The sequence below is a fragment of the Equus caballus genome, chromosome 16 (assembly GCF_041296265.1).
Source record: "Equus caballus isolate H_3958 breed thoroughbred chromosome 16, TB-T2T, whole genome shotgun sequence".
NCBI classification, from domain to species: Eukaryota; Metazoa; Chordata; class Mammalia; order Perissodactyla; family Equidae; genus Equus; species Equus caballus.
The window spans coordinates 91,989,815-92,017,544 of record NC_091699.1 but is presented as its reverse complement, the minus strand read 5'-3'; the positions used below and the strand labels follow the sequence as shown (position 1 = coordinate 92,017,544).

The window sequence follows — 27,730 nt, the reverse complement described above, 5'->3', positions numbered from 1 at the left end:
CAGCAGGCCAGGAAGTCTTCAGGAAAGTGGACCAAGTACCTCACACAAGGGATGGTTGATGAATTAATTGAGTCAATGGCCCTGATCAGGTAAGCATAAGTTAAAAAAAGTCTTTCAAGTTAACAAGTATTTGTGAGACAAGTTTAGACATTGAGAATTTTGTTTTAGATATTTTAAAAGGAAGAGTATTCATTTTTATTTGTTTGTTGTTTATAATTATTTCAACTCCAAGCACATGTGCCTATTAGTTTTTAAAACTATTCTAGTATTCTTTGAACTTCGTCAGGGCCATTCTGAGCATTTAGAGACTAGAGTATCTATCTGGAAAGTTTCAGTTTTCTACACAGCCTGCATCGATGTATCTGTTCATAGGAATGCTTACACATCATAGAGGTACAGAGATACATAGCTATAACTCAGGTATCTAATAATAAAGACTATATTTCCATTTTGTAGAAATAACATTCTGTGGACGCTACATCTCAGGAGACACAAGGTCTGACTTTCACTAAAACTTTATAGAGCTTACAACAGAAAAACAAACAAGAATCTAATTAACTAATTTTGTAATAAATTATTTCCATTTAACGCACACATAAACAGGGCAACAAATCTAAATCTGAGAAATACATCACTTTAAAACAAAAGTTAAACCCAAATATAATTTTAAATAATAAAAGGGAAGATAGTTATCATTGGAATAAAATCAATCTTTACGGTTTCAGAGTATATCCAAACAGTGAAATAAAATCAATCTTTATGGTTTCAGAGTATATCCAAAATTATGTTTTTAAATGAGCATATAATGATCATTAGCTATGTGGAAAATGATCATCAGAATAATGAGAAAAAGTTAAAAAGCTCAGAAGATGCCTCAAATCTTACACCTCTTTGTAAGTATCAATGTTTAAAATTAAACAAAATTTAAGGTTGTCTTGGGCTACTATTGGCCATGGGAATGCATAATTTACAATTACAACAGTAATCTAATTATATATCCTGTTTCTTCCCCAAGAAATGCATGAAGCCAAAGCTGAGGCATGATTCTGAGGTCTTCTCTAGTCACTCCTCAGATTTGTGTTGCCTTTACCTGATTTTGTGTCCTGTGCTCACCCGTACCCAGAAGTCATTTTGAACTCCTTATCACAGTAAGAATAAATTTAAGTACTTTAATTTTTCATTTGAATTTGTTACAAAGTGCCTCATCCTTTATAATTTTAAGAAACACCCTTACCTCTCTCTACTCCCTTCTGTAGCCAGAGTAAAAACCGCAGCATCAGTGACTGAATTGGGGAGAGGCAGGCACCTGAGCCTCCCTTTTAGTGTTAAACACATAGAACAGAGTACTATTTCCCAAGAAAATCAATCTTAAATACTTTTCCTGAATTCCTTATAGCGCAGTCCAGTCATTTAGTAGATGCTCAATAAGTACTTGATGAGTGGTTCTTTAATTCACACTAAAATAAAAAGAATACTGTAACTGCAATTTTCAGCTTCCACCTACAGACCTCACTACCTAAGAGAAAAATGTCAACACTCATCAATGGTAGAAATATAAATTTCTGGAGGAAATTCGCCAAAGTGTCAAAAGTCTTTTTGTTTTAACTGCATACTCTTTGACTCAGCAACTCTACTGGGGATTTTTTAAGGAAACAACCAGGCTAGTAAGCCATGGTACAAGAATATTAGCAAACTGGTGCACACATTCATGACAACTGGTAATAACCAAAATGTTTAACAAGAAATTAACCTAAGTGAAATACATTGTAGTGCAATCAAATAGTGATAATATAAATAACAAGGAAAGACGTTTGAGATATATCGCTAAGTAAATAAACAATATTGCACAGGAGAACGCATAGTACTCGAGTCTGTTTACGTACATACTTGCACACATTGAAGCTGCTTCCCCTCCAGACCGGGCACATAGCTAGACTACATTTCCTAGTGTAAGCAGAAATGTGGGTCACATTTTGTGGTCTGAAACTTATAAACATCTCACTTGCCATCCTGTCTTCCCCATGACTGGAGGTCGATCGCTGGCCAGGAATCTCCAGGCATTAACGATGGGAATGCCCTGAGTGACTGCATGGAGCAGAGCAGCACTGCGCTGCCCCCCACTGCTGGCACGCCCCTCCACAGTAAGAAGTAACCTGTTGTGCTAAGCCACCAATATTTTGAGGGTATCCATTTCAGCAGTTGAGATATCCTGACTAATATCCATGGAAAAGTATAAAAAAAACTGTATATACCAAAATATTAACAGTAGTAGCAGTTGATTTTTTCGTATTTTCTATTTTTCTTGCTTAAACACCTATTTTGTAAGAAAAACCTTACAAATGGGATTTTTGACCCCTAAAGCTAGGATTCCAAAATACGGAAAAATGAATTCCTGTCTTTCATTAGCATAATACGTTTATGAAATATAAAGGAAGTATAGAATTTCACTAACGCTTCCTAAATTATGTAATGTTCTGGTGTGATCATATTCTTCAGAAAATAATTTAAGCATAATATAAATAGTTGCTTTATCAGGGTATTTTTGCCTTGGTTAAAGTCCTTAACAAAAGCTATAAGTTATCCTCTTAACCATTGCTAATATGGAGCAAAAGCTCTACGATGAGTCCATTTCCACCCATTTCCACCCCTCAAACCCTGAACGATTTAAATACCATCCCACACAATCCCTCCAACATGTCCACACTTGACTGGCTCATCTTGACTAAACGTCGCAGACCTGACAAATTCTTGAGCTCTTAGAATGACTTTAATGCAGTTTTTAAGCCCTCTGACATACCCTTCAAAACTCCGTTAATGTGATTTACAGTTAAAATAAACATAAAAACATCATTAAAATAATGATAAAAGGTTAAGGCCTTGAGCTACCAATGCAGAAAACAGAAGGCCACGCTGTGCTCGGGGGTTCAGAGGGTCTTCAGTCGGGGGCACCCAAGGTAGAACCAAGCACCCATTTGAGCATTTCAGAGCATTCATGGTCTGTGCAGAAAAGGATGCTAAAAATTGTCTTGCTTTGCCAAAAAAAAAAAAAAAAAACAGCATTTTTTATCTGATTCTTCCTTTGCCTTTCACAAAGATTGTGTACTTATTCATTCTTTCTTTATACCCACTTTACAGATGAGGAAACTGAGGCTTAGTTCAGGTCAGTGTCACGAGCTTGTAGGAAACAAAGGTGTGACCCTTCCACGTCCACCACCACAATTCATCTCAGGCACCTTTTTTCATTATTTTCCTTCTCTTTCTTCCCTGAAAGTGCTTCCCAGCAAAATTAATCATGCAAGTCTGAGCTCCTGCCCACCTTGCTGCCTTCTGAGAATTTCCAGCTTGCTACCTTCTCCCATCCTGCTTCTGCCATCCATGCTGGTTCAGTCTGTAGATATGACTTAAGTTGGCTGTTTCTCCTTGAAGATTTTTCTGCATTTTCTAGGCCTAGTTCTCATCACTCAAAATCTTTCATCCCCGTAGGCTTGCCTGCAAGCCATAATATTGCCTTTGACCAGACTGTGAACCCTCAGAGGCATGTGCCGTTTTCAGCCTCGCTTCCCCAGAGCCTTACATAGGGCTTGGCTCATTCTAAGTTCTCAAAAATAAATACATGAAAGAATAACAGAAGCTACTCTATTTTTAAAGAGATATTACATGAAATGAAATTCACAATTTATGAATGACACATTGCAGTATGTCCCAGCTTTTCTGGTTCTGTTAGAATAGTCATTTCAATGTTTCCCACCTTCTGAGAATGTCTTTCTTACCTTGGCTTTGCCTAGCCAGCAATTAAAGGCTTTTGACTGAAGACCACAAGTATTGCAAAGCTGGGAGCAAAAACATTTTTCTTTATAAATGGCCCAAGTCAATTTTTCCTACAGGTAGATGTACAGCTTGCTGAAGAAACTTCAGTCATTCATTCTTTCTAAATTATCTGCTGAACATCTACTCAGTTCCAGGAACACGTTTTAAATACTCATTCAATCCAGTTTCCGCAGTCACACAAGTCAGAGACTAGTTAAGAATAAAGACATAGGAAAAATGCAATGGAGAAGTTCAGTGAGTATTAAGGGTGCACATGGATGGGCCAAGTGGAGGTGAGGACATCAAGGAAGGCTTCCTAGAGGAGGCAACCCTTGATCTGTGCCTCAATTATGAGACAAACTTTAAATGGGCTGAAGTTCCGAGTACAGAAGAGATGATATGCAAAGCCACAGAGATGAGAAAAAAACCGAGTAGGAATGCATGGAGAATAACAGGATCTTCACTGCTAATGAACAAACACGGGTGAGCAGGATGATGTAAAAGGAGACCAGCAAGGGAGGAAAACGGGCACAGGCAAGGGATCGCCGTATACACCACGTTAGAGTTTAGTCTTTGACTTCAAAGAATTATCATGTACACAAAAATCTATTTTTGAGACAAAGATTTACCATTAAAAATTTATCTACTGCCTAGTCTCCGAGGATTTGATTATTTTATGCATAGTAGTAAAATACTTTTCTTAAATAATCTTGGAAGGGAGTAAGAATCACCTCATTTAAATCTTTTCTTAAGTTCTTGGTTTTCTTTCGAGGAAGAATTAAGGGACTTCTTAGATCCTCTCGGAAGGTGACTATGATGTCTAAAGAATTGCTCCTCCATCTTGGGGCTGCTCTTGCTGTTCTCTCACGCGCTGGCTTGCTTTCGCTCTCGCTCTCGCTATTGCTGTTCCCTGTTTCTTTTCTTTATCAATCATTTTGCCTTCGATGCCGTTTTCACAAAGGGGCTTAGTAAGCCTCTTTTTTTTCCTCCTGAAATGGTTTCTTAAGCAAACAGTGTGGAACGTTGGGTTAGAATACCGCTCTCTACTGACCATCCTCATATGTCAGGCCAGATCTTTTCCACTTGTCATGTTGGCACTCATAAAACACATCTGGGACCTCAGGCTACCCTGAATCTCGCAAAAGTAGGGCATAAACCAAATTCTGGAGTCCTCTGTTGATAATAATCCATTCAGTGCAGCACCTGGAGTGTTTTTTTATTGGAGAGAGTCAGTGCTGTGCTGAGCGACGGTGACGCGGTTTGATGGAGCTGCCCCTGGAATGTAATAAAGAGCAGGGAACCCGCTCCTCTGAGTGTGTTCTTGAATTAAAAGCCAATGGTTTAAGAGTTCACTGGAGAACCCAGACAGAGAGAGGTGCTTACTCCACGGCTGTTGGTGACACCGAGCACATCATTAGTCTATTCTAGTTAGCTACTTACTTCCAGGTGCAACTTAAAGTGTAGCACAAAAAAAAGAAAAAAAAAGAAAAACTTTACATTATGCTTGGTCCGGACTAACTTAGAAAACAGGCTCGAGCCTCTGTACCCCTCCAGCAGTGAAAATGAAGTTTTACTGCTAATGGAGTTGGAACATAAGACCCATGCAACTGGAAGCTGTGTGCTTTGTAAGTTCCATTTCTCCTTACCCTTTGGAGATATAGTACAAAATCCTGTCTTTTCTATTTGAAAACATATAGTATTAGTGGGGGAAGATCTGAAATACTAATTTTTATTACTTTATTTGCAATTGCTATTAAAAATAAGTATCAAAAATAGAGATTTTTCTTATCATTTTTACATGAAATTAGTGGCTCTACTATTACTTTTTCAGAATGAGAGAAAATCCAAGAATATTTTAATCTAAACAGTCAGGGGGAAATTGTTTGATGGCAATACTAAATTCTAGGTTCAAATGATTTAATTAACAGTGATTTATTTGCAAACAAGAAGTCTTCCAATAATCACTTCTTTGATAGTCCCTTTAGTAACTTAAGGCTGAAACTCTCCCACCTTTGTGCGAGAGCATATTTTGCAAAAGCGATTATAAATAACTTGGCTATTCGTATTATCTCTGAAAAATTCAAATGACTTTTTACCAGAAAGAATCAACATGTCCATTAAATCACTCATCACATAAAATGAAATTCTGTTTTACAAGCATCTGGACTAATGTTTTCCTATCATAGTCAGGATCCTATTTTGAAAGTTTCTTAGTTATATGACTACTACTGACCTTTCCTCATTGAAAAGCATGAAAATAAGTGAAATAAGCTCTCAAATAGTGATGTTATCAATTATCGATATAAACCATAATATATTTATGATAAGAGGAAACCTAAAGAGCTTAAGTTTGCAAACATAAAAAATGATTAGATGTTTTCTTAAAGACTAAAACCTCAAGTCATAATTTTTAAAAGATTTAAATGCTTTGGCTATGTCTGTATCACCCAGACAACAGAGCTCAATTTCTCCTGATGCAGTCTGACATTGCAGAACTCCTAAAACTTAATCCAAGCCAAATCCTATTTTAATTGATTAAAATAAACAGATATTTTCAGATTTAAAAAAGTACACAATATCTGCATTATAACTTATTTCCACTTGATGATAAATGTTTATAATAAGGCAAAATGATACACCTGTCTGCACTATTTGGGAACTTCCATGATTTTTAGAAAAGTTTTGTTTTTAATTAAAGCGTATTATACAGCATCAGAATTTTTCTTCTTTATTATGCCAAGGAAGCATATGGAAATTTGAACTGTGAGATGTTACTGATTTATTCTGATGCTAGAGAATTTTGCTCCCATGTAAACATTTCCTGTGAGATGAATATGGATAGCTTTGTACCCTAGAAAAGTCCATTATTATAAGTAGCATATGGTTTTGACTCCTGAGCCATGAGGAATATAAGAAAATGCTGTTTGCCATACAAGTGATTGTAAACATTTGGTGCACCCCTAAGCTAAAGACAGAGATGATTACTGAATCTGTTTTTTTGAAGTAGCCAGCTCAATTGTAGTCTTTTCTTCATTGTGCATTTACTTTTTCAGCAGTTGAGTTAAAGTTTCCCTGCAAGATTCATAGATAGAGACCAAATATTCTGGTCCCGCAGCCTCCTAACTCTGAGCAAACAGATGTCAACATCAAGGCAAATGGGAAATGAGTTAATGATACATTCCACACCAATGCTCATGCCAAGAGTATGTGCTTTCTTAATTTGATCTTGCATAATCATAAAAATCTCCACTTTCACAAATTACGTGGACTATATCTTTTAATTTGTATATTTGAAAAAACCTAAAAAGTGAGTCCAAAATGAATTCTTATGACTTTTCAAAGGGCTTTGGACTCTTCTGAATTATAAAATACTGAATATAGAGTTTCCAAATACTAAATTTAGAATCAACTCTAAATTTATATTAAAAACACAACTAAAAATATTAAATATTAATTTTAATATTATGTAAGTTTCTTTTTTTCTAAGAGGAGAATAATTTATACATGCACTAACTCATTGATTTCAATGATTCCCAAACATACTTGATCCATAAGAATCACCTTAGGAGCTTATTAAAATACAAATTCCAGGACACAGTGGCTCAGATGGATCTTATGATCAGAAAGTTTTAAAATGATAGATTCAGATCTACAGTGGAGACCAGGGGCTGGATTGATGTGTGTAATAAAGTTTCTTTCAGTTTTAATATTCTATTGTCTATGAATTGACTGAAGAAACCACAAGTTTATTCTTTTGATATAGAATGATATATATGTAGATATAAACATAAACATTGGCATAGACTTAAATACTATAAGGCAAACTTTTTAGAAGAGATGGATAGATAGATCTAGATAGATATTATAACACAGGACCTTTTATCAAACTAGTTCTATAAGGTTATCAACTGGAATTCACTCTCCTTTTTCAGCAGACATGTCTAAAATGTAATGAACTCATGGCGAAAACAAATACAAACTAGCCACTGAAATTATTCTCTACATACATTACACTAATCATATAACTACTCAACAGTCTTTCTGCCCACAGCTATATAGGCAGACTGCGTGTGTGTGTGTGTTTATACAGATTTTTAGCTGTTACTTGCTTAAGTTAATTACAAGACAACTTTGGATTTAGTAAAATTAAATATTTTTTAAAGCACAATTTGAAAACTTTGACCTACTTTCTTCAGAAAATCCTGGAGAAGTGAAACTAGAGAACCAGTAAATCTAAATGTTGAATTAGAGTCACTATTCCATATTTCTAAAATTATCCTACTCCTAAAACCAGTCAGCATCAGCCTGCAAAAAGTGGTCTGAATAAATGCTTCTCAAATTTTAATGCATATACAAATCACCTGCAAATCTTGTTAAACTGAAAACTAATTTAGTAGATGGATGGTAGGACACAAGAATATTCATTTCTAACCACTTAGACTCCACCAAGAAACTCTTAGAACTAATAAATGAATTCAGTGAAGTTTCAGGATACAAAAATCAGTTCCTCTTCTATACGCTAACAATGAGCTGTCCAAAAAAGAAATTCAGAGAACAATCCCACTTACAATAGCATCAAAAAGAACAAAATATTTAGGAATAAATTTAGACAAGGAAGTGAAAGACCTATACACTGAAATCTATAAAACATTAATGAAAGAAACTGAAGAAGACACAAATAAATGGAAAAGTATCCCAAGTTCTTGATTTGGAAGAATTGCCCTTGTAAAAATGTCCATACTACTCAAAGCTATCTATAGATTCAAAGCAATCTCTATCAAAATTCCAACGGCATTTTGGCATGTTTTTGCAGAAATAGAAAAAACAATCCCCAAATTCATATGGAACCACAAAAGGCCCCAAACGGCTAAAGCAATATTGAGAAAGAAGAACAAAGCTAGAGGTATCACATTTCCTGATTTCAAACTATATTACAAAGATATAGTAATCAAAATAATATGGTACTGGCATAAAAACAGACTCATAGACCAGTGGAACAGAAAGAAGAGCCAAGAAATAAACTCACACATATATAGTCGATAACCTACAACAAGGGTGCCAAGAATACACAATGGGGAAAGAGAGTCTCTTCAGTAAACGATGTTGATGAAAGTGAATACCCACATGCAAAAGAATGGAATTGGACCTCTATCTTACACCATATACAAAATTTGACTCAAAAGGGATTAAGACTTAAATGTAAGACTCAAAAAGTAAAACTTCTAGAAGAAAACATAAGAGAAAAACTCCTTGGCATTGGTCTTGTTGATGATTTTTTTTAGATATGACAACAAAGTACGGACAACGAGAGCAAAAATAAACAAGTATGACTACATCAAACTAAAAAGTTTCTGCAGAGCAAAGGAAAGAATCAAAAACATGAAAAGACAACCTAGGGAATGGGATAAAATATTCACAAACTGTATATTCGATAAGGGGTTAATATCCAAAATAAATAAGGACCTCATACAACTCAATAGCAAAAAAAATAAATAAATAAAATAACAACCCAATTGAAAAATGGGCGAGGAACCTGAATTCACATTTTCCCGGAGATGATATACATTTGGCCAACAGGTATATGAAAAGGTGCTCAACATCACTAATTATCAGAGAAATCCAAGTCAAAACCAAAATGAAACATCACCTTACACCTAGTTAAGATGGCTACTATCAAAAAGATAAAAGATAAGTGTGGTGAGGATACGGAGAAAAAGGAACCCTTGTATGCTGTTAGTGGGAATGGAAATTGGTACAGCCGTTGTGGAAAACAGTATGGTAGTTCCTCAAAAATTAAAAACAGAACCACCATATGATCCAGCTTTCCTACCACCGGATATATATATACATCCAAAGGAATTTAAATCAGTATCTTAAAGAGATATCTGCGCTCCCATTTTCATTGCAGCATTAGTCACAATAGTCAAGATATGGAAGCAATCTCACTGTCCATTAACAGATGAATGGATAAAGAAAATGTGGTATACACACATACATACACACACACACGAACACACACACGCACTCTGGAATATTATTCAGTCTTAAAAAGAAGGAAATCTTACGATTTGTGACAACATGGATGAAACTGGAGAACATTATGCTGAGTAAAATAAACCAGAGAAAGACAAACACTGTGTGGTATCGCTTATATGTGGAATCTAAAAAAATCATACTCATAGAACCAGAGAGTATAATGGTAGTTACCAGGGGTTGAGCGTAGGGAAACTGGGGAGACGATCAAATGATACAAACTTTCATTTATAAGATGAATAGGTTTTGGGGATCTAATGTACAGCATGGTGACTGTAGTTACTAATACTGTATTATACACTTGAAATGTCCTCAGAGAGTAAATCTTCTGTTCCTACCACACAAATACAAAAAATAACAGCTATGTGAGGTGAGGGATGTGTTAATTGAATTGATTGTGGTAATCATTTCACAATGTATACATATATCGTGTTGAATATCTTAAACATATACAATTTTTATTTGTCAGTTATACCTCAATAAAGCTGGAAAAAACTGTAAACAATGAATAGGCCCAACAATGGAGGTAGGTAAGTAAATGATGGTACATCCACTAAATAAGATTTCATGTAACCAGTAAAAAAGTCATAAATACTATCTAGCTTCATAGAGATATCATTTTTGTTATAATGTTGAAAGACAAAAACAAGTAATAAAATTGAAACATCACTATAATTACAACTTTTTAACAATAATAAATATATAGAAGAAAGTGTAAGAAAAATACTTTGAAATGCTATCAGGGGCTGCATTAATGTTGTGGTAGTCTCATACCTTTTCTTTTTTTCTGTGATGTGATATTGACAAATTTATAACATTTTTAAATGTACATAAATTATTTAAACATAGTTTTCTATTTTTTTCTTTACTACCTCCACACAGAGATGCCACAGTCAAACGCAATAAGTATGACAAATCTTTCTGGGGGTCAGTCCCTTCCTGGGCTTGCAGGAGGATTAAGCTTCCTTGCCTCTTGAAGTTTGTTGTAACCATATGGCTTGAGTCAGCAAACGAAATGTGAGGAAAAGTGATATGTCACACTTATGGAGCTATTTAAAAACTGATGATGATTCTCCATGATTACAGTGGCAAACCTGGAAGCCTCATGTGGAGATGCAGGCATCATAACATGACAGCGACTCTGTCAGCCTAGGTCCCTGAGTGATGACGAGCAGATCCCCTCCACACCCCAGCAACCTGCACTGGTATGTAGAGATACAAATCTTTGTTGTTTTAAACTGTTGATGTTTAGAGGTTGCTAATTACTAAGCATAAGCTAACCTATCCTAATATAATAGGTCATTATTGTCTTGTATCATTATGGTAAAAATTTTCCAAAAGCCCAACCAAAATCATATACCTGCCTGCCTTAGTCAAATATGTATAATTAGAAAATTTTATATCTTAGTCTAAAATTCTATATTAGTTATTCTATAACTAAGACATTTCAGAGATACCAGGAATCCTGAGGAGCACAAGAAGGTTAAAGGTCTTATAAAACTCTCAAAGTAATACATTCAAGGATCACAATCTTGACTCCCTTACTATGAGTGAAACCAAGTGAAACAAGACCTGGAATCTAATGAATTGATCTTGCAGGCAATCAATGTGGCTAATTTAGAATGAAAGCTCACAAGTCCATAGACGCTGGTAGATTCTTATCTTCCATTTGTTGCTAACACATAGCTAGGCATTGAGTTATTTAGCAATAAAAATAACATAAGAAATGGTTAAAAGGAATTTAAATAAGTTTAGAGAAACAAACACTGTGAGAAATAATAATCAAGTACTTGTCTTATCGGTAAAGTGCTAAGAATTAGAAAATGGAGCAAAATTAAAACATTAATTATGACTCTGTTTTGGTGTTGCACAGCAATTCTGTTGACACATTGTAGTCACAGTTAAGCTGCGGTTTGTAAATAATTCACTTTTCATATAAATGAGAGCAGATTCAAGATTATCCTTAAAATAATGTCACCCTCACTTGTATTTCCATCTGCTTTCTTGAATGGAGAAGAGAGGGGTAGGTTGATACGCCAAAAAATGATACATAATCCACAGGCATAATATCAGAGCAATTGCCTGTGCTTAGCATGTTGTTAACGGAACAGCATTGCGACGTATGTTGCAGTGGATAAAAAGCTGAGTTTAAGGAACATTAGAACACAAGGTTAACCACACGGTAGAATAAGTTGCTGAGATATTCCTATATGGTTTCAAGAATAAAAGCTTTAAGTTACTATCTTAGATAGTTTAGAGTTTTAAAACGTCACTGTCATAAAATATTCTAGAGATTTTTCATTTTCTTTAAGTTCTTTTTAACTTTTTATAAAATTAATTATACACTGTATCATTTTTGGTGGTTTTTGAGTTTGCAAGCTGGAAAAGTCAGAGGCTATGTTTACATTTATATTAATGCTTATAATATCCCACAGTGCCTAACACATAGTCTGTACTCAAAAAGCATTGAATGAGTTTAACTGGATTCTGTATCTTCAACATGGTCACTCTCCGCGGTATCTTTACCTAGACTTCAGATCCTCTTCTATCAAAGGACGCATTGTACAGCATATAATGTCTCTTGAAAAAAAGTATAGAAGATAAAAGATAGAAGAAGGATTAAATTCTGTTCTCTTTATAAAGGTTTTACTCATTTATTGACAGGAATTGAAATAGTTGAAATGAATAACATGAAAAATACACTTAAGAAATTAGAAAACCAGAAACAAAGAGAGGAGAAAAACTAAACATTTTAGCCAAAAACATTATATGGTTCATATGACAAAATATCCAATTTAACTCAGCTTTGTAAAAGCAAGTGCAAAAAGAAACTCATAAAGGTGTGTCGTGTTTATTAATTGAAAGTAGAAAACATATCGATTCCTCACAGATGAAAATTCTAATACTTAGGCTCTAAACTATAAAAGAAATTCTCCTGTGAGATTTAACCTGGGGCTTCTGAAAAAGAAGTAGACTGAATGTTGCTGCTTTTTGTGACCTCTTTCAATGAAAGCTGGAGGCAGGGGGAGTAACTCCACTAGGCCTAAGCTAATGTAGATGGACCTTATTGCCATTCTGACTTCAAGCTGGATCCAATGAGAAAACACAGCAGTGTCCAGAGATTGACGGAGGACAGGCCCTTGGACTAATGCGTCTCAAAAAATCGCTTCTCACGCTCAGACTGTGGATGAATGGTAGCGCACGAGTAAGATCACAGCCTTTGGAACCAAGGAGATCTGGATTGGACAATCTGTTTCATCTCGGACAACTTATTTCACTTCCCTGAGCCTCAGTTTCCTTAGTGGAAATATGCAGGCGACGAATAGAGGCAGGACATAAAAATCATCTGACACCTGCCCTGGGAAAGACATTACTTGCTGCAGAAAAATAAGGAGGGATATTAGATTCCAGACGAGCAGGTAAAACTGTTACAGCTTTCGAGATGCCTGAAAAGCCTGTCCAAGGTTCTCATCCTACAGAAGGTCCGTCTACCCACTCGTGGAAGAGGGGCAAAGCCAGGGGTCTCCTCGAGGAACAGCTGGCATTCGCCTTCAGTAATTAGACAAACATTCATCTGAGATCCCAGATTTTCACACCGTAGAATTAGTCTAATATCAACCCGGGAACTGTACAAAGCAGACTCTTCCAGTTGCCTACATCAGCAACAGAAAAACCCCAGTAACGCTTCCAAGGCTTAGATGATTCTGAGCCACCTGGCTTTTCCACGATGATGCCAGAGTTAGTTAGCTGCACGTATATGCCCAGATCACTGAACACATGGACCAGATACGTGGAGACATTTAGTGTTCACTGTTCTCATTTAGGAGCATGTCTCTGTCGGATAATGTTTCACTTTTCCTAGTTAATGCTGTCAGTCTTCCTGGCAGTAAATTCTAGGGCCATTTGCCTCATGGAGCCATCAAACCAGGTCATCAGACTGTGGAAGGATACCTTTTCCACTCTGGATGAGGTGTGAAGTTATTTCATATAAAAATGCCAAAATCCCGGCATATACACTAAACAAAAGTTGAACAGAGGTGATCCCTGTTTCCCACCACTTAATATTATTATCTAATATGTAAGTCATGGAATTACATCCCTTCCAGTCATGAGAAGCGTGAATCACAACAAATCAAGTGATATCACTGATTTCATGCAAAACTGTTTTCATAAAATAATGTTTCTTATGATCAACTCTAAATTCTCTCATTTCTCTATTGATACAGAACGTTCTTCCGTAACACCTCGTGATCCTTCTTCTGTTTAAGTCCAACTGAATTCAATGTGTTTGATAGTACTTTGTTTCAGAATAAACCCAACAACAAGAAATGCAAGCAAGGGACAAACAAGGCCACATTTTTTACGTTAATATTATTTTTATATTTATTTCTTTATACTAGTTTTCCTGTTTGTCACTCTGTGTGTTTTAATCTGAAATTAATCTCACTTCTAACCTCCCCCTCTACTGCTATCACCCCCACCCCACCAAAAAAAAAAAAAAAAAAGAAAAGAAAAGCTTAAGTGGAGTAAATGGCCCAAATGGCCCAAAAGATATCTTTTCCACTTTAATCCATGTAGAGAAAAAAAAGTGCACATCATCTGCTGGTGGCTCAGCAGCCTGAAACTATGTTTTGGTGTGCTTAGTTCTGTTGCTAGTGGCAGAAATAATCATGCTTTGTATTTCTGTAATACCTTTCTTCTGTGGAGCTCGCAGGATATTATGTGTCTTGCATTGCTAATCTTCATAACATCCCCATATTTACAGGAATCAATGGAAGTAATGGCCGTATTTTAACCTGGAGGATCACAAAGTGGGCAAAATTGATAAAGAAAGATGCTAAACACAGCTGATCTTGGTAAGGGTGTATGGAAATGTCATGGGGCCAGACCCCCATTGCCCGTCACACTATCTGCACCATTTTCCATAAGCGAATCTTTCTTTCAATCTAGAGAGAGAGCCATGACTGAAAGCTGAAAAGAAGAAAGATTCAGTGACTAAGCAGCAGAGTGGAACCTCAGGGCCTCTGCGTTTTCTTTTTAATTCCGTTCCTAATTTGTGATGTGACCCCAAGAAACCTTTTGCCCTCTTTAAGCCTCAATTGTTTTACTTACAAAATAGTATTGTGAAAGCATGTTGCTCCGCATCCTGGCTCTGGCTTCCAACACTCTATCTTTTGTAGTGTCCTTTAATTAATTTGTTCATCTATTCAACAGATATATAGTGAGCATCATCCATGTTTAAAGCACTGAGACAGTTTCTCTGGGACTTTAAAGGAAATTAAGACATTATCTGGAGCTTAAAAAATAGAAGCAGGAGCTCTTACATGTATAAAAATAATTATGTAATAAATCACTGAATGTTAAGTGCCATCAAATGATGCAAATGATCCACTAAGAAAATTCTGAGGATTTGACCCATCTGGCGGGATGGGTTAGCAGGAAAAGGACTGAACAAGAAGAAAAACCTCATCTATAGATCCAGTGCTACTACACTAGCTCTCTTTAAAATGGATGAAACAACAGCGGAATTCACAAGGTTGTTGTGACAATAAAATTAAATATTGTAGGAGAAAGCAACTTGTAAGTGTAAAGTTATTTTTTTATGTTGTAACTGAAGAGATAAGAGAATGCTTCAGGTAAATGACATTTGGAAGGATCCTTGGATGATGAAGAATATTTCAAAAGGTGGATAATATTCTGAACAGAAATAATGGTATAAGCTAAGGCATAGAGCAGGAACAATTTAAGAGACAATCAAGAAATCAAAGGATTAAAAGTTACAATCAGAGGAGTGAACACCTTCAGGTGGTATAGGATGGTGGAAGTGAAAGATATGAAATCAAGGAAATTAGAGTGAGGGGATTTGTTAGTTTAAGGTAGTCAGATGTTTCAAATGTTGGCATCATCTAAGGGAGGATGGTGGTTGAGCCATGGCTTAAACGAACTGAATATTTAACTCAGCAAAATTGAAGTAATTCAGGAAATTTGAGTCCATTGTTGCATGAGCCAAGCACAGAGATAGAGATGAGAATGCAGAGTAGAGAAGAAAATTCTGACTCCTGTGCAGAAGTCATCAAAGTAGTGAGAGATGGAGATGAAAGCCAATAAATGGTAGAAATAAGGCAGATGAAAAACAGAAAATTCAGGTTACAATGAATTGGAAGAAATAGCAGAAAAGGTTGAAGATACACAAAAATTCCATAGTTTGCTTATAGTGATGCTTTATTTAGGATTCTCCTAAAATAGTGTTCTTAGCAAGTAACTCCAATCTCCCCATTAATCTAGAAAACTTAAAGGTCAACATCCGGGTCATGACTACACACCATTCTTCACAGCTCAGATTCGGAACAGCGCCACCGGCAGCCATACCCTTCTCTGTGATCAATGACTTTCCTGTCAGGACATTTTCCCAATATCCCATTTCTCCTCACCTCCTCCCACAGCACACACTCGTATATCCACTTTGAATGAGTCAGAAGTAACTCAAGCTGAGGAATAAATTAGGATGTCTAGCCTCAAGGTCAAAACTGTGTGCTGCTTGCTTGAACAGCGTCTACCACGGCGTTGGGTACATGTACAAAATTTTAAAGTTAGTGCTCAATTATTTCATCCATGCTGCATGAACATATACTAGCAATTAGAAAATATCCTGATTTATAAATTCTGGGTAGATTGGAGTGCCAAGGTTAACTCCTTTCCACCAATACAAAGTATGCTTTCCATTTAACTGTCAGATTTAAAAATCATTGTCTACAATGTAGACCATCATAAATTCTGTTCTTGGGTCTAAATTGAGGAAAACTAGCATAATCTATGGTATCTTACAATTAATAAAACATTTAAAATATTTATTTTAAAACCCACATGATTAACTAATGAGCTGGGAATGAGAGATACTTTCTTTTACTTTATTCCTCATTTTGTTTTTCACCTTTTGACCTAGTTTTTCTTTCTTCTTTTGATAACTGATTTGCCTTTGATCAACAAGAGTGAATGTTTAATGATCAGAATGCAAGTCTTACTTCAAAGATCAGAACAATTTCTTGCTGGCCAGTCTTATGAGTAAGTCAGCATTAACTGGCCCATCTAGCTAGAGTATGTAGCTGTATGTATTTCTCATATACAGTTTTCCCTATTAAAAAAAGAAAAGAAAAATTACTTACAAATATGTCATCTAGGTATAAGTAGACATTCTACAGACTATCAAAATATAAGTGAAATGATGATCATTGTGTTCAACATATGTCATTTAGAATCACCAGACTTCGTATTTCAGGTTTTTATGATCTAATTTCTAATCTAAGGCAATGTCTTATTTTCAAAAGCATTCCCACATTTATGATACCTTTATTAATGTGGTTTACTTTTTCTCAAGTTTTCAACTTTTTGCTGAAACATCAAACTGATATGATTTTCTCATTATTTATATTAATTTCTCATGATAAATTTTCTTATAGCTGGCTCTGAACCAATCACTGAATAAAAACAGAAGTTCTTAACAAGCTAATGACTATTTATAAAGTTATTTAGGGATAAGATAGCTCCCTTAAAACAACTCCAAAGAAACAGATGCACTAGCTCCTCCATAATAGCCATATAATTTAATCATGCATGTTGATTCACAGTTTAAAAATTGCGTTCAGATATTTTATTTCATTTGATCCTCACAACATCCCAGTAAATTGGGTTTGCAAATATTTTTATTATCCCTATTCTCAGAAGAAAAAACTGAGACTCAGTTAAATAAATTACTTGCTCAAGGTTATACAGATAATAAGCAGCACCGATTAGAATTCATGTCTTCAAAAGACAGCACATTATATGCTTGTTTGATCCGAAATGAACACTAAGGAAAGGACTTCAATAATTTCTAGCCTCAAAAAAGCATTTAATTTCAATGCAATACAATATGAAAGAGAAATAAGAGGTATAGGATTCGAAAGGATGAAAAAAAATGCCATTTACAGACAAAATGATTGCCTACATAGAAAATATAGATAAAACAATGAAAAAAATGAGTTTATCAAGGAGGCTAGATAAGATAGTGTTGTGATAAACAATCAACAATATTTTTAAAATATATGAAAATATTATTTAAAAAATTATATTCACAATAACAAAAAACTTTCAAAATACCTAAAACTAGAGTAACAAAAATATACCAGAACTGCATACAAAAATTACAAAACATCATTAAAGCCATAAAAAGAAGACCTAAAAATAACATTATCTTTACCCCAGGAGTTGTTGTTTTAACTGGAAAACCCTGAAATATAACTGTTCATAACATTATCAAATATTTTAAAATGACAATATTATATGATCAAGGAAAGCTTCATCCTTTTGACGGTTTTTGCCTAATATTACCCTAGTTTGAAAATTGTCAGCACCCCAAAAAAATGATTATTTAACTTCTTAATATCATTTAAAAATGGTAGGTACATCAGAATGGCTCAAATTAAAAAGATTGACCTTTCCACGTGTAGTGGAGAATATTAAAAACTGGAACACTCATGTACTGTTGGTAGGAATGTAAAATGGTACAATTTTGTTAAACAGTTTGGTAATTTCTTAAAAAGTTAAGTGTACACTAAAATATGATCCAGCCATTCCACTCAGGTATTTGCCCAAGAGAAAAGAAAGAGCACGTCCATACAGCAAATTGTCCATGAATATTCAGAGCAGCTTTATTTGAATAGCCAAACATTAGAAGCAACCTAAATATCTATCAACAGGAGAATGATAAACAAATTGTGATAAATACATACAAAGGAATACTACCCAGCAATGAAAAGGAATGGACTTTTGGTACACACCAAACAAAGGATGAATTTCAAATAATTACGCTAAAAGAATCCAGACAATAAAAGGATGTGTACTATATAATTCCATTTCTATAAAACTCTGGAAAATACAAACTAATCTATTCTATAGTGACAGAAAACAGTCAGTGGTTGCTTATGGGGTATGGGGACAAGGGGAAAGGGTGAGAGGGGCCTTATATAAAGGCCTGAAACCTGTGGGGTGATTGACACATGGTGATGGCTTCATGTGTATATGCATACGTCAGACTTAGCAAAGCGTATACTTTTAAAATGTGCAGTTGATTGTATTTCAAGTATACCTCAATAAAACTGTTTTTTAAGTGATAGATAAACCAGAATAGTTTAGCAGAGGGTAAATTTCCAAGCTACAATGTTCAGAACACTACACTCTTATTTTTTAAAAAATAGTTTCCTTCTATAAAAGATATTTGTGTCATGCATTCATAAAACAATAAATCTACAGCCTTTACTATGATAGGTCTCTGAGTTTAGCTAGTCAGAGACTTTAATTTCATCCATTACAGTCTTTTAATTGCATCTAATCTTTTGTGAAACTGTTGAGATGAGAAACTAAAGTTTGTTCATCCCCTTGCACTGATCAAAAGTCAAATGATTTTGGAATTAACTATGTATTGATTCACATTCAGCTACTCACTAGCTGTGTGAACCTGTGCAGATCACTTCACACGTTCTGTTTCTCTAAGCCTTTATTTCCTCATCTGTAAAATTGAGATAATTATGCATCTCTTTCTTGGCTGTTGTTGTTGTAAAGAGAATTTACATCTGTATGGTACTATATACAACAATAGGTACATAATAAATGATTATTATTATTATATAACATTATGAGGTAAAAAAATCCTGCTGAAGACTTTGGTAATTTTTCTGGTCTCTTTCAAGCCAATTGAGTCAATTATTGGTGTTCACACATCTAGATATAAAGTATTATCTATGTACATATATGCATGCTCATTTTTTCAACAAATAATTTGTTAAACCCCTGTAGAGCTGTATGGCAAACTATGAATTTCTGTCATATTTTGTATGTTTAATTTCAGAGTGGTAGTCATTCCTTTAGAATTCTAACCATTGAATTCTGACCTTCACAATAATTATTATCTGACTAAATACTCTTCCATAATCACTATTTTAAAATTTCAAAGCTTTGTTTAAAGATTGGTAAAATTAAAATATAATGTATAATAAAAATTGTGTGTGTGTGTGTCCAAAGAAGGAAATTCAACGAAAGGTTGATTTTTTTAATTTAGATGATTAGACAATTATTTTTTAATTATTCTTCTTTCTCATTTTACTATAATGCCAATTTTTTGAAAGCATATATCCTCTTTAAAATGAAAAAGAAATCTGAAGTAATGAATAAAATATTTACCACCTAAATTTAGCAGTGTCCACAATTGCTATATATAGAAGCATCACTTGGATTCTCACTCCTGCTCATTCCCCCGTCACACAACATGCACCAACTTTCATAAGTAAATCTGTCTTTCAATCTAAAGGGAGAATCATGACTGAAGGGTGACTAAGCAACAGACTGGAACCTCAGTGCTTGTGAATTTCATTCTAAGTCTGTCCCTAGTTTGTGATGTACTCTAAGGAATTTCTCAGCCAGTCTCTGCCTCTCTTACTTGGCTTGTGAAATGGTGGCATTCACAGTTACTCTCCACCTGGACTCTGTCTGGTTTCTGAGCAAGCATTGTGTATGTAATTAAATCCTGTATTGGTTGTTCACAGTTATGCCTAGTAGAGATCATATTCTCTACTCAGAGCTAGGCAAACAAATATGTAAATAACCACCAAATAGTCACCCTTTCAGACTGAAAAACACATTAATCAATATCACATCATCATTTAGTTTTCATTGGGAAAGAGTTCACTGTTGGTTGACTCATCCTCATACCACTCTCAACATCCCACAAGGATCTGGCCGTATTTATAAGCCCCCAGAGCATTTCTATCAACACTCAGTACTAGTTCATCATATCTCTTTATCCCTTAAACATATTAAGACTTAAGGAAAATGAAAAGTAGCTCTTCCTCCAAGAAAATGAGATATCCTGTCTTGGAGATGGGGAGCTTTATTTCACATGTTTACCTACCACATGTTTAACAAAATTCTATTGGAAGATTAAACAAGTTAATGTAGCCCAAAGTAAGGGATCTTAAATTAAAATCTCAGGATGACTCAACGTGTATATCACCTCTTCAATCCTCATACCAGGTTGAAATTTATATATGCATTTTACCACAGTAGTAAGAAATTTCTCCCAAACTTCAAACTCTGATATTGAGGAATAAACATTCAACGTTCCAAGAAAGTCATATAGCGCAACTATAGCTGCTACCTGCCCAGATTTAAGATGCAGTCTTTTACTTTTACTTAGCCAGAAATCTATTTTATATATGTATACATATACACACATACACACATAGAGAAATTCCTCCCCATTCCTACTCCCCTAAATATGCACACCACATCCATTCATAGAACATCTGGAAGGATGAGCAATGGCAAATTGCATCCTGATACCTGTGCAAGATAAGGCCAGGTGGTAGTGCATGCTGGGATTTGTAGTTTTTTGTACATTCCATTAGTTCAGGCTGTCGAGATCAAATGGAAGATGGATAGAAAGGCACCCTAAGGAGAACATGATTGTATAGAGAAAATTCCTGCTAGAAATTGGAATAGAAGGCCAATTTGCCTTCTGACTTCAAATCTGGAAAAAAAATTCAACTGCTATTAACATAGACAAGAGCAGGGCTAGGACTATCTCTGTTTAAAAATATTAAGTGTCCCTAGATCTTGCCACATAATAAACAAAAACATGCAAAAGTTCAAGCTATTGTCTCTGAAAAACATAATATAGAATAAGGGAAAGATAGAGATAATTCTAAAACCATTTAGTCTTTGTTCAAAAAATATTTTTTGAACCTGTTCTATGCAATTGGCACTGTGTGAGGCACTGGACATAGAAGAGAAAATAAATCAGACATGGGCACTCTGCATTAAGTTTAAAGTCAAATAGGCAAAACAGATATTACTTAAAAAGTTATACACAGGGGCTGGCCCCGTGGCCGAGTGGTTAAGTTCGCGCGCTCGGCTGCAGGCAGCCCGGTGTTTCGTTGGTTCGAATCCTGGGCACGGACATGGCACTGCTCGTCAAGCCACGCTGAGGCAGCGTCCCGCATGCCACAACTGGAAGGACCCACAGCGGAGAATGTACAGCTGTGTACCGGGGGGCTTTGGGGAGAAAAAGGAAAAGATAAAATCTTTAAAAAAAAAAGTTATACACATATATTTAAAACTACTGTAAATATAAAGAGAGGTACAGACAGAAATAGAAAGTTGTATTATAGTATTCAAGACAAAACTTTATGAAATTGCTTGACATTCTCATGCATGTCAATGTATGTAAATACATTTTGTGTTTTTGTATTTGCAATGCAATGTAAATAGATGTAGCCTCTACGAAAAATAAACAGAAAACCATAATAAGAGAAGAAGCCAGAAAGAAGGTCAATAAGTGTAATAAGGACTGAATACAAGGAAATTAAAGATGTAATGACACAATAAAAATCCATACTGGGGAAAGAACAGAACTGAACCAATATTGAGAAAATAGAATCAGTAATATGTAGAATAAAATTAAGAAAGCCCTCTAGAACGAAGAGGATATGGACATAGAGATGAAAACATAGAAATGAAGATTGTAGTTTTGAAAGCACGGAACAGAGAACTAACATGTGAATAGCTTGAGTTTCTAAGAAGAGACTACGTAAAATAGAACCAAAAGAATAGTCATTCTCCAGTAAGGACATTTCGATCAATGACAAACCACGTATATGAAGGTGGTCCCATAATATTAGTACCATATAGCCTAGATGTGTAGTAGGCTATACCATCTAGGTCTGTGTAAGTACACTCTGATGTTTGCACAACAACAAAATTGCCTAACAATGCATTTCTCAGAACGTATCCCCATTGTTAAGCAACACATGACTGCAGTCAAAGAGTGTCAGGAGGAAGTGGATGGAATATTCTAAACTGCAAACAATTTGTGTAGCTAATATCTTACTCAATGACAAAAGACTGAAAATGCTTCCCTAAGGTCAGAAACAAGATAAGCATACCCATTTTCACTACTCCTATTTGACATAGTCCTAGAAAGTCTAATCAGAGTAATTAGGCAAGAAAAAGAAATAAAAAGCATCCAAATTAAAGAGAAGAAGCAAAACTAAATCCGTTCACAGATAGCATGTACTTACATGTAGAAAAACCCAGCAAATCTGCACACACACAAAAAAACACTTAGAGCTAATCAGTGAATTTGGCAAAGTTGCAGGATACAGATCAACATATGAAAATTATTTGTATTTCTACACACTTACAACAAATGCCTTTCAAAGGAAATTAAGAAAATAATTTGCAATAAAGTAAAAAGAAGAAAAGACTTGGGAATAAATTTAACCAAAGAGGCACAAGACTCATCTATTGTAAACTACAAACATTGCTGAAAGAAATTAAAGAAGACTAAAATGGAAGGACATCCCATGTTCACAGACTGGAAGACCTAATATTTACAAAATGGTAATACTACCCAAAGCCATATACAGATTCAATGCAATCCCTATCAAAATCCCAACAGTGTTTTCTGCAGAAATTGGAAAGCCCATCATAAAATTCATACAGAATTTCAAGGAACCCAGAATAGCAAAATCAATCTTGAAAAAGAACAGAGATGGAGGACTCACACTCCTCAATTTAAAACTTACCACAAAATCTGCAGTAATCAAAACAGGGTGGTGCTGACTTAAGAACAGACATATAGACCAATGGAATAGAACTGAGAGCTGAGAAACAAACCCTCACATCTATGGTAAATTAATTTCAACAAGGGTGCCAAGACCATCCATATGGGGAAAGAACAGCCTCTTCAACAAATGGTGCTGAGAAAACTGGACAACCTCATGCAAAAGAATAAAGTTGGACCCTTACATTACATAATACACAAAAATTAACTCAAAATGCGTCAAAGACCTAAGTTTAAGAGAAAAAACTGTAGAGATCTTAGAAGAAAACATAGGGGCAAATCTCTATGATCTCGGATTTTGCAGTGATTGCTTAAGTATGACACCAAAAATAAAGGCAACAAAAGAAAAAATAGATAATATGGACTTCATTAAAATTAAAATTTTTGTGCATCAAAGGACACTATCAAGAGGGTGAAGAGACAACCAACAAAATGGGAGAAAATATTTGAAAATCGTGTATCTCATAAGGATTTAATCTTCAGAAAAATAAAGAACTCCTACAACTCAACAACAAAAAGCCTGATTAAAACATGGGCAAAGAACTAGAACATACATTTCTCCAAAGGGAAAATATACAAATGGCCAATAAAACGTGAAAAGATTCTCAACATAATTAGTCATTAGGGAAATGCACGTCAAAACCACAATGAAATACCACTTCACACACATTAGAATGGCTATTAGCAATAAATCAAAAAATATCCGTTTTATCCTCGCTGCAGCTCTCTCAAGCAGAGACTGTTTTTGCTCCCATGTTCCTCACTTGGCTGCAGCTGGAGTATGTCTTCTTACTTTTTGCTCCCTATTCCCACTTCCAAACCACTCTCCTTTCCTTGTTCCTCCCTAAAATCCCAAAGCTTGTCGTGGGTCATCTGTCAAGCCCACACCATCCCTCATTCTTCTCTTATAATTCCTGAGTCTTGGCCACTCTCTACAACACATCCATCATAAATCTTGGTGGTTTCACTATCCAATTGGATGAGTCTTCTCATATCCTGGCCTCTCTGTTTCTTGATCCCACCTTCTCCAATGATCTTGCCATCTACCATATTTCAGCCACTCGGTCCAATGGTCACACCCTAGACCTGCACTGTCCAATAACGTAGGCACTAGCTGTGTGTGCTGTTGAGCTCTTGAAATGTGGTTAACACGACTGGGTGATTGAATTTTCAATTTTATTTAACCTTAATTAATTTAAATGCAGATTTTAAAAATGATATGTGATTTAGTAAGTGAAAAACTTTTAAGAATGTTTGGATCCATTTGGATACATATATTCACTTTTTTCAATTGTAAATGTTCTGAAATCCAAACACCTATCAAATATTTCTGATAAAAATTTAGCTTCCTAATTGGGCTGTACTATAAATATAAAATATATACCACATTCCAAAGACTTAGGATAAAAAAAAGAATGTAATATATTTTATTAATAATTTTTATATTGATTACATGTTGAAATGATAGTATCTTGAAATATTTGGTTAAATAAAATATATTATTAAAATTATTTTTATCCCTTTCTTTTTACTTTTTGTGTAGCTACTAGAACATTTAAAATTGCATATGTGGTTTGCATTGTATTTCCGTTGGTCATTGTTACCTTAGACCTTGTCATTACCAATAATTGCACCCCAATATCAATTTCAAAGGTCCCATTTCTTGATCACAAACTATCTTTCCAACTGGTACCCTAACCCCAATAATTATTTAGCTCCCCAGGACAATCAATCCGTTGATCCGACCACCTTAAACTGTCCTTCCTCCATGTCATCAGTTCCTTTTCAGTCAACTTAGACTCCATGCTCCATTGTTATAATCAGTGAGTGAATGAATGAAAAATGTAATATTAGATATGCAGCAAGAAAACATTTATAGCTAGTTTTTATCATGTTCTCTGAGTGTCTTCCATTGTTTTACTTGAATCTCTCAACGATACCGTGAGGTGATACTAATTTTATTCTCATTTTCTGATGAGGAAACAGAGACTTGGGGAGTTGAACTTGCCAATATCCTACAGCCAGTAGTGGCAGACCTGGAACTCTAACCAGGGTCCGTCAGCCAGCAGGGAAAATGCTCTTATTCACTCTCTCCTAGTGTCTTTTATATGCTACAACATCATGACGGAGAAGGAAATAAGTGATAGATAAGCTTGCTCCTTAAAGAACTTGCTGCCTCAGGGGTCCCTAGGTCTCTTGTCTTCTGCCTGAATTTGGCCCACTCTTTTGATCTTATATATGATTCAAAGCTGTGCTTAGATCTCTTCACAGCCCATTCTCCACGATCTATTCCCTCCAACAGCCCCAGCAGTAATTCACTTATTTATCCGTTCAACAAATGTTTTAAGGACCTTCTTTATTCCAGACACTGCCATGGGTGTTGATCGTACAGCTATGAACTAAACCCAGAAGTCAGCAAACTGACAAAGGCCAAATAGTAAATATTTTAGGCATTGTGGGCCAAGGGGCAAAATTGGTGATGTAGTACTTACATAACAAAAGAGAAAATAAATTTCCCAAATTTGTATGGATGAAAGTAAAAACACAATAATAAAAAATGAGTACAATTTTTTTTGTAATACAGGTTTACTAATGAGAAGAATGGAATTCTTTTTCTAGAGAGAATGAAATTTTGCTTGATTTAGGTTCAGAGTTAGCATTCCTATAATAAAATCAATTGCAAATGTTCATGTGTATGTTCTAAGCTCGCAGCCCATACCAAAATGGGAGGATGAATATGGCCCATGGGCTGCAGTGTGCCAAGCACTGACTTAAACAAAAAAAATCTTTGTGCACATGAGGCTTATATTTTGGTGGATAAGTGGGGAATATAGGCAATAAAAAAACGATAATATGTCTGTTGGTGATAAATGCTATAAATAAAAATAAAGCAGGGAGCAAGGAATAGAGAGTGACTAACGCAAGATGGTGGAAGCAGTGATTTGGTGTAGGATTGTCAGAGGAGACTTCTTCGACTGAAACAAAGACCTGAGCAAAGCTGGTTAGTAGGCCAAGGCAGAAAGTGAGGCAAGAGTTTTCCAAGCTGAGGGAACTCGGTGAGGGTCCCTGAGTAGATGCGTATACCAGCGATTGGAGTGAACAAGGGGGATGGTGGTGGGAAATAGAGAGGCAGTGGTTTAGATTATAGAGGCCCTCATCAGTGCAGAGTGAAGTGTGAAATCATTGAAGAGTAGCAGGAAGGAGGAGAATTGAATGAAAACTGAGGGTTGAAAACATAAATGAGACAGGACACAGGTTAATCACAATCTCTACTCTCAGTAAACAGGACTGCACAAAGGAGTTGACATTCAGATGTTTTTGATTCACTCCTCCCATCTTTTTATTTACTTATTTTTTTACTGAATAAACAAGCGAATATTTGGTGAACATAAGTTCTGAGAAACGTAAAGATAATATCTTATTGAAATTAATTCAACAGATGTATACAGATAACTATAATATGTCTAGAAATTTTCCAGTTATTGTGGAAGAAATGAGAGGAGCACAAGGCCTTATAATCACAGTAGAGAGTCAGGAGATGCATGAACAATGGACAAAACCCCCTCTGGAGAATCCTCTATTGTGTGTAGTGTTTAAGGTGGTGACCCCCTCCCCCTGTGGAAGTCCAGGGAAGCAGAATGGCCCTCTCCCTACCCTTGTCCTGCCAGTGCTGGTGCGGTTGACTCAGGTTCCCCAACCAGAAAGACAGCCCACAATTGGGACTTCAAATCTGGAACAAGCGATTTAGCAACGTAGAGATTATTGGAGTTCACGTTTCCCTGCAGCGTAGGGAGAGCATGGGAAGGACCATTCCTCTAACTTAATATTTGATGTCCTTTGGTGTAAGCTGCCTAAACTGTGTTTTTCATTCACTTTCCAGCCTAGTCCTCAGCCTTTCCATCGTTCTATGAATCCCTGATTTTTATCCAGATCGCTGGAGTCAATTTCTGTCACTAGTGACCAAGAAGTCTGTAAGCAGATAAGAAGGCAGGACAAGTTACAGAGAACCAAGGTTGTTACAAGGACAGGTAAGAAAATATCTTTGGGGCCAGCCCAGTGGCACAACAATTAAGTTCACACGTTCCACTTCTCAGTGGCCTAGGATTCGCCAGTTCAGATCCCAGGTGCGGACATGGCACCACTTGGCATGCCATGCTGTGGTAGGCGTCCCACTTATAAAGTAGAGGAAGTTGGGCACGGATGTTAGTTCAGGGCCAGTCTTCCTCAGTGAAAAGA

General features: G+C 35.7%; 1 long non-coding RNA gene across 1 annotated transcript; it reads left to right on the top strand.

Moving 5' to 3' along the window:
- LOC138918274 (uncharacterized) lies at positions 1–27,511 on the top strand. Its single transcript, XR_011427395.1, has 3 exons — positions 1–89; positions 10,927–11,045; positions 27,375–27,511. It is a non-coding gene; the product is annotated as an uncharacterized lncRNA (long non-coding RNA).
- Positions 27,512–27,730: the final 219 nt, after the last annotated feature.